This window comes from Aedes aegypti, chromosome 2 (genome assembly GCF_002204515.2).
Source record: "Aedes aegypti strain LVP_AGWG chromosome 2, AaegL5.0 Primary Assembly, whole genome shotgun sequence".
Classification (NCBI taxonomy): Eukaryota; Metazoa; Arthropoda; class Insecta; order Diptera; family Culicidae; genus Aedes; species Aedes aegypti.
In genome coordinates this window covers 413,535,299-413,548,555 of record NC_035108.1, presented here as the reverse complement: position 1 = coordinate 413,548,555, position 13,257 = coordinate 413,535,299, and the positions used below count along the sequence as shown (strand labels likewise).

Sequence of the window (13,257 nt, the reverse complement as noted above, 5' to 3'; positions counted from 1 at the left end):
AAAATATAAAAATAGTTAACATTTAGCTTTACTTACTAATAAAATTTAAAACAGTATAAATATAAAGAACAGCCTATTTTTATAAGAAGGCAAAATTTATAATTAAACCAATAGAAGAGTGGACGCCAAAAATTATTTTGGCATAATAAAACGAAAAGACATAAAAAGTGCGTTCAGAATCTTCGAAGTGATTGTGCTAATTTACCCCTAATGACTGGTTTCCCCGAAAAGTGGTGACAAAAAAGAACGATAAACAGTCTAACGAAGGAAACATTCTGTTATTCTCGACTATACACATGTTGGCAAAAATGCTGAGGACGGTAAAACTCGAAAGAGCCGCCAATGAAATAAAGAAGGGTGCATATTAGATAGTCAGTCCGTTCACCACCCTGATATGCATAAAGTTACGACAATTATGAGTGCTAAAAACTTTCCGGGGAAGTGGGCTAGTCGGGGAAACGGGATATTCTGGGAACTGGCATTCGGGGAAACAATATTCGGGGAACCGACATTCGGGGAAAAGTAGCACAACCCATCGAAGTAACTGCAGTAATCGATTTCTCTTTTCGCTGATAATTTAAGCAGATCAATATTATCGATTACCGCCCTTTTGTCAGTTGGAAACAAAACGTACTTAAAAAATATAGCTCCAAAGAAATTTTAAATCAACAATTTTCATACCTTTAACCATGGTTACATCATATTTAGGAAAAAAAAGAACAATTAAAAGAAGGGTATATTAATGCTAAATATATAAAACTCTTCAGTGCAAAAATTTGCTCCAATAGCGAAACTTAAAAAAGAATTAATATTTGAAAGAAAGGTAATTTCTGAATAAATAATAAAATACAACTGGCAATAACTTTCCTAATATGCTTAAATTTATTCAAAAGCGAATGATTGTTGAATAAAGTGTCTTTTTGTATCAATTGACTACAAAACAAGCCAAAATTGAGAAATTCTTGGTTTCAGACTCATTATGCCAAACGACCATTATGCCAAACGACTTTATGCCAAATGACCATTATGCCAAACGACTTTATGCCAAACGGCTTTATGCCAAACGACTTTATGCCAAATGACCTACCACCGTCAGGATCAGATCCACAAATAGATTTCATCGATAAAGCAAATAGGAATACAGACAATGTACTAAAAAGAACAACTGTCAAATTTTAATCCGCTCTGGTGATGCCCAAGCTGGTAAATAAGAGCTCAATGAGTTAAGTAAAACGGAGAATAAAAAAACGGCTTAATTCATAAAAGATCTTTGCAACATGTTAAAGTTTTCTCCAGATGTGCGTATGTGTGTGTTTACAATCCATATATATACAACATATTTGACTAATTTCCAACAGATATAAAGCAAAAATTTTCGAAGCCGCCCTTCAACATTCCTTGTAGAATTTAAGTATAATCAAATTCCTCAAGATTGGCTGCTGCAAATTTCTTGAACATTAGGCGGCACCCACAAATTACGTAACACTCTAGGGGGAGGGGGTGAGTAGGATCAAGCGTTACTGCTCATACAAAAATTTGAAGTTTTTCATACAAAAAGCGTTACGGAGGGGGGGGAGGGGTCAACATTTTCCAATTTCAGCGTTACGTATTATTTTTGAGTATCTTCGCGGAAGGGTATTAAGTGTACGATATATCGGAAGAAAATATCGATATCACCGATATATTGAATAGGAAATATCGATACCAAAATATCGAAAATTGAAAGCAAAATATCGATACTCCGATATATCGGAAGTGAATCTATGACAAAAGGTCGAAGGACAAAAGGTCGAATGACAAAAGGTCGAATGACAGAAGGTCGAATGGACAAAAGGTCGAAGGGACAAAAGGTCGAATGGACAAAAGGTCGAATGGACAAAAGGTCGAATGGACAAAAGGTCGAATGACAAAAAATGTCGAATGGACAAAAGGTCGAAAGGACAAAAAGTCGAATGACAAAAAAGGTCGAATGGACAACAATTTAGGAAGAACAAAAGGCTCTTAAGATAAAAAAGCAAGTTATCACAAGCGCTACAGCTCAAATAGACGTGACGAATACGCGCATATTTTCAGAGAGACCATACTGAGGGAGGTTCAATTTCAGCTGGTCAACGATCTTTTCGGGGTGAAATTTTGTTAGACTTTTCAGGTCGTTGTGCATCCAGAGTTACTGTGTACGTGCTGTAGCCTTATGTGCAACAGCCACATTCCTTCCATGCTCACCCGTGCACTGTACATTTTGAGACCAATGTTGGTGTTCCTCGCTTTTTTTAGGGTAATTTCTCAATGCGTCTCATGTGCTTCGTCACATGCGTTGTTCAAAAACAGCACAATAATTGATGTGAAGACAAAATTTTAAAACGAGAATCGAAATTGTAGCTTCCGGATCGCGTCTTCGACCGTATCATGTAGACCATCTAGACACCTGCATAATAAGGTAAAAATAGCTGTAGAGACTCTTCGTTACTGAGCAGTTGTTTTACAACTTGGATACCGATGGCGAGCGTAGCACTGAGCAGCGCATGTGTTAAATCTCCCCTAGCGCGCGCTCTCAGAATTTTCGTTAACCTCCGGCTAGCGCAGCACACTACGATTCTGATGCGTTGAAAGGCGGTTTGGTTGTAGACTCGTTAGTTCATTTATGTTCTCCTGGTAATTATGTAACTCTAAGTGCATCGAGGTGCATGCCACTCGATGTGCAATGTGTTGGGATTAGAGTTACTGTACACGTGCTGTAGCCTTAGGTGCAGAAGCCTCATTGCTTGCAAGCGCACAGGTGCGCTGTACATTATGAGACCTTTTTTGGTGCGCCTCATTTTTCTTGAGATGTGTCTCACTGTGGTCTCATGTGCTCCTTCCCATGTGCTGTTTAAAATTCAGCGCAATGATTTAAGTGACTACAAAAATTATCAACGAGGATCGAAATTGTAACTCTCGGATCGCGAGTCATCGACCATATCATATAGACCATCTAGACACCTGCATAATGAGGCGAAATAGTTGTAGAGGCTCTTCGTTACTAAGCAGTTGTTTCACAACTTGGATACCGATGGCGAGCCGTAGCGCCGAGCAGCGCATGAGACGAGTCTCCCTGAGAGCACATCAGCTAGCGCGCGCTTTTAAAATTTTTATGAGCCTCCGGCTAGCGCAGCACACTAGGATTCCGATGAGCCGAGAGACAGTTTGGTTGGAGGCTCGTCAGTACATTTATGTGCTCCTGAGAAATATGTAACTCTAGTTGGGATGCCGAGTGCTGGAATGCAGTAACTGCGGCTGTCATTCAGATTATACTGGAATTATAGCACCATGTGTGCCGCCATGAGTCGACTGCAGAGCAGAGGGTTCGCTTTGCCAAGGCTGGTTCCCTGTAACAATGTTCAAGGCGGCTAGGAGAAGCAGTTTGCCTAGGATTTTTCTGCTGCATATGTTGAAGTGCTATATGAAATAGCCTCTCCTCGTAGAAGCCTCGTAGAGCCTCTCCTCAGAAGAGAAATGAGTCTGAGTCCAAGAGTAATGTATGTGTTTTCTGTAAAACTCTATTCAGAGCATGGGTAGATTTCAGATCGTCGGTGGTGCGACATCACACCTGCATTCCTTGAATTATCTTCTAACGGTTCGGGTTGCAGATCGTCTGCTTATAAAAAGCACGATGCACAAATGCAAAAATGATCGAATTATCAGAAAAGCTCTTAGTATATGCTAGAGTAGCTGAGAAGCAGACTCTACCCTAGTTGGGACCTAATTCCAGAAAAATGATGATTATTTTTACTGATGCTAATTTCAATCAGTCGAAACCAACAGTCATATAAAACTGTAATGCATAGCCCCAAAAAAGCAAAACTTCAAAAGAAGAAAAATCCTTTGTTAGAAATGCTCATAAACACTGTAAAGCATAAAAAACAGCCGATATTTATAAGAAGGCAACATTTCAATTCAAAAATAAATACAGGCTAGATGCGAAAGTGAAATCCATGAAGAACTGCCGATGTATAAAAGAAGGAATAATCGTCGATACAAGTGTCTACAACAGTATAATATCACTATAATGTATAACTCCAAAAGAACAGCCAATGTTTAAAAGAAGGACAAATCTCTATTGAAAATGTATGAAATAAAAAGCTAATAATAATTAATTTATGCTCAGAAGTATCAAAATAATAACAACCGACATTCAGAAAATGAATCTTTTGTTTGGAAAATAATAGCATTAATACAAATAAATGCTTCAAACGGTAGTTCTGAAGAACAGCTATCATTTAAAAGAAGGAAAAACTTCAGATGAGAAGGGAGGAACTTGTGATTAAAATGTTAGCTTGTACGATTGTAGTATGTTATGTTATAAATATGTATGTAATAATTAGATACTAAGCTACCCCAATCATAGTAGTCTATGACTTAGGATACTCTCTGACACTTGACTGACTAGACATCATTCCCGAATAAACTCTGAAACTGATAAGAAGTCGTTTTACTACAAATATCAGAAGTGGGATATCAAAATGTTCCTGCGTAGCCATTTGAGATCGGACGATGAAGCACCAGAGAATCTCGGAAGTGGTCTTCCTTCTCAAGATGCCATCAATATGACCGAATGTAGTATGTTATGTTATAAATATGTATGTAATAATTAGATACTAAGCTACCCCAATCATAGTAGTCTATGACTTAGGATACTCTCTGACACTTGACTGACTAGACATCATTCCCGAATAAACTCTGAAACTGATAAGAAGTCGTTTTACTACAACGATAATGTACGATAATGTGTACGATAATCTTTTCAACGGTACAAGTTAGACCTTACGTTCATTCGACATTTTGTCCATTCGACCTTTTGTCCATTAGACCTTTTGTCCATTCGACCTTTTTTTCCATTCGACCTTTTATCCATTCGACCTTTTGTCCATTCGACCTTTTGTCCATTCGACCTTTTGTCCATTCGACCTTTTGTCCATTCGACCTTTTGTCCATTCGACCTTTTGTCCATTCGACCTTTTGTCCCTTCGACCTTTTGTCCTTCGACCTTTTGTCATTCGACCTTCTGTCCTTCGACCTTTTGTCCTACAACCATCGGAAGTATCGGAACGTTATAATTTTTTAAATTCTTAGGAAAGCAATCAAAAAAAAGGAAATTTTATTGTAGAAAGAAGGGGAGTTGCAGAGCAACATAAATTGAGTTTTAGAAAAATCTAAAGAAGTATTTAGAGAATTTTCTGTGAATGCAGGTAAATTAGTGGAGATCTTCACTGAGAAATCGCGTGAGAACATTTGTACAGTTGAGTCCTATTCGATTGCTTATTAAAATCTTGTGGAATATTTGGGGGACTGCTAATTGTAACACATGTAAGAATCATTAAAGTTTTAGCAGAGCTGGGTAATTTTTGCTGCGGATTTTTCAAGCAATCGTGAAAGAATTTCCGATAGATTTTAGTAAGCACCTGAAATGCAAGGTTTAGAAAAATGTTGTGGAAGGAATCCTTGCTTGGTTATCTTGAAAACAATTTTGGTAAGACTCATAGAATTCATTTTAAAAATCATCAGCTATACCAGAAAATTCAAAACAATTTATTATTGAACAACTCAATAATTTAACTAACATTTGGAATTTATATGTAATCAGCACGTTTAAGACCTTCCACGAAAAATTATTGAAATAATTTACAAAGTATTCTCTGGTGGAATTTTTTAAGATATTATTCAAGGCATTTGGTAGAGATTGTTCGAGAAAATTTCTGGTGAGATCATAAGCCTAAGGAAATTTGAAGAAAATAATATCTACTAATCCAGGGAATGTAGAACTCCCACGAGAAACTCAGAGAAAACTGATAAAGCAATGCTTCACAAACCATGCTTATATTTTGTGTTCCTTACGGATAATGTTTTTATTTTTGTGGTATATTTCAAAATTATTTAATGGTACAATTTTTCACTTTAAATCAGTTTTTTTTTTGGTTTACCGCTACCAATGAAGTTATTTATGGGTAAATTTCATTTATTTATGAATCATGTCATGTAATGGTGAATAATTACTTTTATCACTGATCAGTTTTAATTTTTTAATGAGCATTCCCATTTTTATTGGTGTTTTAAATATACTGCCATTCCTTAGTGAGGCCAAAATAGATGTGCACCAGACTTGCCTGGCGATCGCTTTCTTCCTTGGCTCAAAAACATTGAGGAAATCATATACCGGGAGCTCCCAGGAAGGGACCGGTTTAGTTCTCACTCATCGGTGTCGTTCATGGGCATCAAACTGGTTCCTGAAGTACTGCTATAAAACCTTGATCCAGGTGGTTGGACGCATGCGTATGCGACACGATTTCTTCTCTCTGCTGACCTGATTCCAGCTCGCGTTCAACAATGTTGGTCCGACCAGTGTGTTGGTTGGTAGTGACCAATGGTAATTAGCCTGACCCATTGGTCATTATGTGATCCGAGATGCATTCACATGCATTCAGCTAAGATCACTCATTGTGAATTATGTCATATTATCGTGTACTCACTTGCTTTGTTCTCGGTAAGCTGCACGTGAATAAAGCCATTTCGGTTGAAGGTTAAATACAACATGTAGAGAGACATCAGCGACGAGCGTGCAAGTGTTGAATGACAACAGTAATAGAAAAATGAAATCTGTGATTAGTTTCACAGGGTGGAACCCATGGAAGAAATGTTAGCAATAACTTGCGCATGCTATTGTGTGCATCAATGCCATCCACTCAAGCAAACTGTTACCAAGGTGTTGAAAAACTAATTATTTTTGATGATGACATGAACCGTACGTTTGGTGCAATTTTTACCATTTCGTGAATGTGCAGTACACATTGAGCTTAAATCTTGAATCACTATCTTGAATTTTTCACTTCGATTTGTGTCTGTTTATTCGTAACTACACACTTAGAAAAATACGGATTGCGGTGTAATTTTTATCCTAATCGCAACAGCTGAAGATATGAAGATAAATTATTTGATAAATTTGTTAAATCATTAAACAAAAAGAAAAACTCGAGTATGGTCCGACCAGGATTTGACCTCTTGTCCTACCGTTCAGGAAGCAGGCTTGTGACCACTAAGCCAACTTTAACTGCGTGCTAGTGGTGAGCAATAATCGTTTGAAAAAAAAAATCGAATAAAAAATGTAATATATGTATGGTAAGAGCAAAAACTGTTTTACCCGCAGCGGTAAAAAGGCAAAGGTAAAGAATATCATTTATTTATAAGTTTCATAAAATAGATGCTACATGAGCAGCATGAAATAGACAGAAAGACTTAACATTCATTAGCCGGAATGTGCCAGCTGGAACATGTGTCAATCATGTCTAAGAGCTAGAGATTAGTCTCATATTTTTATCTTTGGCTAACGGAATCAACATTCATACAATTGTCACGAATTTGTGCTGCTTTCTCAATGCTTATGTGTGCTATAATTTGAATGGTTTTTTCTCATGTTTATGAAAAATATTTGTTTTAGGATCTGAATATACATAAGGGTGGCTATAAAATAACGTTAGCACCCCACAACGCTCATCCTATTCTAGTTCAAATGCTGTGTGTCCTCCCAAAATTTGAGCTCATTCGGATTAAAACCGAAACTACATAAGCCCTTCAAACTTTTATGGGAAAACTCAGTATACATTCATTCGTTGACATTATCTCATGTGGAATGTAACGCAAAAGTGGATAGATAGGAAGAAGAAGCATTTAAAAATGTTTGGGACATAAATGGATCCAATCCAGTGGAAGAGTGATCTTCTTCTGTTGATTATGTAAATCTTGTGAGTATGTTTTCGAGATTTTTGACATTCTGGTATATACAATAAACCAAGCATGATTGAACGAATATTGATGTCAAATCAATTTAGGTTAACTCTATTGAACTAGAAGAACCAATATTACTGATGGTGCTGATGATTTAAAGTCACGGGTGTTTTCCTTAAAAAAGTTTGAAATGTCAAATGGAGAGACTACTACTTTAAATATCTGATTGCATATGGCATTCATGATATTTTTCTCTTTTTTTGTAATTTGTAATTTATAAATCTATTGAGACAGGCTAAGAGGATGCAACTTAGCCTTTTTCATTTTAGTAATTTTTCTTTTTCTTAGTTCATTTTTGCAACCATAATTATGAAAAAGAAAATAAAGCTAAAGGCAAACCACTTTTGTCCGGATGCAAACATGAAACTTTCCTGCAACGAGATGTTTTTCCCCAGCAACAGAAAAATAAAAACTTCCGAATGACACATAATGCAATCCACGCAACAGAGCCGTCCATATAGTGTAGTGCATCGCATCACTTATTTCACACACGCCAGGTGATCTATTCCTCTTGCACACGGATCCATCCGCCGTACAGCCGCCGCCCATAGCCCCAAACCCATATGCAGTCAGCCAGTCAGCCAGTGGCACACGGCAGTAATGAGCTCGCTTTGCTTTTTTCCGAGTCTGGATCGGTCTGGCAAACTAGCCTGCCACACAGAAGCAAAAAGTAATGTAACAGGGAAAAAGTTCCACGTATGTACCTCTATCTGCTGGTGGTTCGGTCTGGATCAGGTATGTGTGGTACCGTGAAACGGGGAAACTTTGATAGATTTTTGGAACAAAATCTAATTAGTTTTGCAGTCGGTCTTAAATATTTGAATTTTTATATTTTTAACACCAACACTGGTATTTAAGTTATTGATTACACTACTGAACTTTTTTTTGTGATAATAAATCTTTGAGCTGATTATTACCTGAATACCTGTAAATAAATGGAAAACAGAATTTAGTACTATACCATTTAATTCCACTAGAGTTTGTATCCTTTGACAGATACGCGTAAATATTTCGACCTCAATAGTAAGGCCGTCTTCAGTGTCGTGTACTAGACTCGGAAGTCGAGTCATTATATCATCAAAAAGTGAGATAAGGCATAGTTTAAATTGCAAACCAACATTCATAAGTATTTGCAAAACTTTGGAAGTCTAGTTTAAAAATTGTGACGTGCTTGAACATTTTTGAGAGTGGCATCAGATTCAGTGACCCCAAATTTAATTTACACAAGATTTGATCCATGAGACGCGCAAACATATTATTTTTGTTACGCTATGTTGTATTAAAAAGATCAATTGATGATTTATTTTTAATGAACCTATAATTTTTATGTATTCGAAAGTCGATTTCCAGTTTTGGGGAAACATTGATGGTGGAAATTGAATTGGTATTTTTTAACGTTGCATTTTAATGATGTATTTTAGTACTAAATTGAAAAATCTTAGAAGGTGGCCTCCAATACCAGACACAACTTAGAAATGTATCTATTTCTATAAATGTTTACATCATTATATGTTTGTGCTCAAAGAATGTATTACCAATTTGAAGCATTTGCGACTTTTACATAAATAATAATTTAGGTTCTACTGAGCTGCCAGATGTCAGTACAAAAATATCTTCATATGTGATGACAAATACACTATTTATGAATTTTACAAGAACTCATCATATTTTACAGATTATGTGCAGGTTCCAGAGCTATAAAGCATTACGGAGCCGATTTAATTTTGAAATTACTTACAAACTTCATTATTCAACATAACTTTTATGAAAGTTCATTCTTCTAAGCTTTTTTGCCTAATGGTATAAATATCGACAAACTCCATTAAAAATGAAAGTATTTTAAGATACTTGAGCAAAAATTACAAAGATGGTACAAAAACTACAAATATGGTTATAATGTAAAGTAAATGTGGACAAACTACAAGTTTGGTCTAGCATCTCTTGTCTCCCAAATGGATTTAAATTTGGTGCAAAATACAATGATGCTTTCAAATTATAATTATATTTACTCATTAATGCATGAACCGAATATTTTTTTATTCAAAATCATTATCAATTGATTTCAAATTAAAGATGTTACTACAATTTTCTATCGGTTTTCAAAGATTTCTATACAGTGGGACTCCGTCGGATTTCTATACAGTGGGACAAAGTCGGAATTTTCAGTTGCCAAAAACGGAACCGTGCCACAATCGGAACCCATTTTTAAATTTTATTTTCCAATTATTGATTTTAAAAACATAATTAAAACGATATTACAGCATCCTTATGGAACCATATGCCATCGAGACTTCAAAACGGTCCATTTTGGAGTAGATTTCCGTAGAATTGCACTATGCTACGAATTTATAGCCCCGTAATGTTAATGGCAGTCATTATACATACTTTAAATCGCTTAAATATCTTCAACAATTTTTAATAATCCAATTTTTGTGAGCCATGTAAAATTAGTAATCGCGTAAGTGACCTTCATTCAATAACTGGGTTTTTCCTTAAAAGTGTGCAAGGATACAAAAAAAAACTATGAAATGTATTACTGAATTTTTCACGTCTTTATGAGAAAAAAAATGCTCTGGATAGGGAGCCGGATCCTATTCTTGGCCCTCTTGATTCACTTCGGCAGTGGTTTTTTTTTTTTTTAAAGCTGCTGAGCTCATATTTGACCACACTAGGCGTCGTATATGAGTGCTTCTTATTGCAAAGTTTCAGACGACTCGACCGAGAAAAATCCTCCATGCCAAAGTTGAATCATGAAAGTGCCTAAATTGCTCTGCAGAATAATACGGAACTGTATGATTTTTTTGATTTTTTGAACGTTAAAAATCAGTTCTAGCTTAAAATTTGAAAAAATAATCTTTAAGTTAAGAATGGCTTCTATAATTTATCTTTTTGACAAAGTAAAGCATCTCATAACGAATAATTGACTGCAGTCAAAAGGGCAAACATTAACTACTACAACAGATCCATAAAGTTGAGCTCTATACATGTCATAATCCTTTCCGTAGGATTACAGGACTCTGAAGCATATTGCTAAGAATCCACAGGATCCCACCTAAAACTCTCAGGATCTAGCTTTGGAATCCGATAGGAATTGACATGTTAAGATTCCACTGCGATATTGCTGAAAATTTTCTAGTCTCCGATGAACATGGTCAAAAATTTATATTTCCCAGGCTACCATTAATACTCTCCAAATTTCGCTGGAAAGCTTTTCAAAATCCTCAAGATTATTCCAGAAATACTCAAAATACCTCTAGAAATCTACAGTTTCCTGCTAAGAATTCACGGTATGTTTTAGAAATTGTAAGAGTTTATTGGAAATCAACAGATTTCAACAGATCCCTTCAGAATGATGTGTATATTTCAAGGATGTGTCCACGGTTTCTTCATTTATCGTTATTATCAAACAAAAATAGCCATCAAAACTACAAACGCCAGATACCTATTCTACACCTCTGGCAAGATTAAAAAAATCGAAATTTTAAGTTAGGCTCTTTTAAGAACGAGTCTGTCAAATACGTTAATGTTTAATTGAATAACCATGTATTTGAACATCTGAAGCCTGTTTGCTAATCATACTTAACTTATTATGTGCAGGCTCAAGTGCTATAGAGCGTTGCAGAACCGATTTAATTTAGTAATTACTGACAAAATTAATAATTAAACACAGCTACCATTCTCAATAGTTTGGAGAGTACAAGCTCTGGAGTTCGAAATTCCGCAGCGCTTAATTCGCAGCTATTTAGCAAGAACATACTAAGGGTCATAGGTTTGAATTCCGCCGGTCAAGAATCTTTTAGTAATGGAAAATTTCTTGACTGTATAGGGCGTATATTACATTAATGCTATTTGACATGCAATTGTATGGTCAATTAGCAAAGCTCTCAGTTAGTAACTGTGGAAGTGCTTATAAAAACGCTAAGCTGAGGCTCTATCTTAGTTATGCAGCAGCGTAGAAATAAAAAGAAAATGATCATGAATTCTCGATTTTTGAAATATTGTATAATGTTTTGTGTACTTACTGAGTGCAAACACATGTCGTATAACAATGCTTTAACAAAAATAATATAAAATTCCTAACACTGTGTACATGATTTTTAATCAATTCATTATATCATATTACCAATTTAAATTCACTGAAGGGTACATAAACTGTCAGCACTTGTAAAGATTGATTTCACATATCATACCAAGAACCACTGTGATTTTATTCATAGTGGTCCTTGGTAAGGCCTGTTGATTGGACTATGATTTCAACATTTTTCGATGTATTTAATGTCGGTTTAGAGTGCTGCCTAGTACTGGGGAATCTCACCTTGTTTATATGAATATATAGGGTGTCGGTGCCGGTTATGGAATCTTTACGTATTATGGATACCTTACAGATACTGACAAATGAAAAATCCATCGGGGGAACAGCAGTTCCTGGCAAAATATTTGGTCTGAGTTAATTCACCCAAAAAGTAAAAAGTAAAAATCCAAAGGTGACATAAACTTTAATAACAAAAGAATGTGTTTTTTTAACTCGAACTTATTCAAACCATTAGAAAATTTGAAAAACCTGTATTTCAGACTGCTGCTGGTGGTTCGGTCTGGATCAGGTATGTGTGGTACCGTAAAACGAAGTGTTTGGTACAAAAATCAGAAAGGGCTTTGGGACCCTATTTCAGGTGGGTCAATAATAGGCAATTTCAGCTGCGAGTCAGATAATATGAGAATCAAAAGAATCAAATGGATCTAATGCAACTGTTTTCCAAGTGTATATTTCCCTGAAAACATTTTATAATTTTGTGTGTATAAAATGTTTACTATAATGTGAAGACATGCAACTTGATGACAGGCTTCACCAAACGTATATTCGTCTAATAAATCATTGCAGAAAAAACATCGAGAATTAATCTCAGCAACTTAAAGGTCCATTACTAGCAATGAAACCCTATATCTGAGTAAAGCTGGCTCCGTCCACAAATTATGTAACGCTCTAGGGGGAGGGGGAGTCAGCTAAAGCGTTACATCTCATATTTAAAAAAAAGTCCATACGAAATGCGTTACTAAGGGGGGAGAGGTGGTCGAAAATTATCAATTTTATATGGTTATATGGAAATTTACTACAATAATGGCTCCAATCCGAAAAAAAAAACTTTTTGCTCAGAGATTTAAGACTAAATTGATGTTCTACTTCAATTAAACTGTTAAGGATGGGCGATGAATCACAGACAAACAGGGTATCACTTAGCACAAATTACGCTCAATATTAATTTTAATTTTTAGAATTTTTTTTTAATTTTTGGAAAGTTGAAGAACAATTGCGGAATCATATCACTGCACTACAAAACTATTTTTTCCCGAAAGATTTGTTCAAAGAAAAGCTTATATTAGGTTTTTGTCTAATATGTTGATTTTTTCCTAAACATTGCAGATAAAAATGAAAAAAAAACCTTG

At 35.7% G+C, this 13,257-nt stretch overlaps 1 protein-coding gene across 2 annotated transcripts in view; it reads right to left on the bottom strand.

The window, feature by feature from the left end:
• Positions 1–13,257, bottom strand: part of LOC5569086 (myosin-VIIa) — a 98,840-nt gene that overhangs the window by 74,202 nt on the left and 11,381 nt on the right. The window lies entirely within an intron of this gene.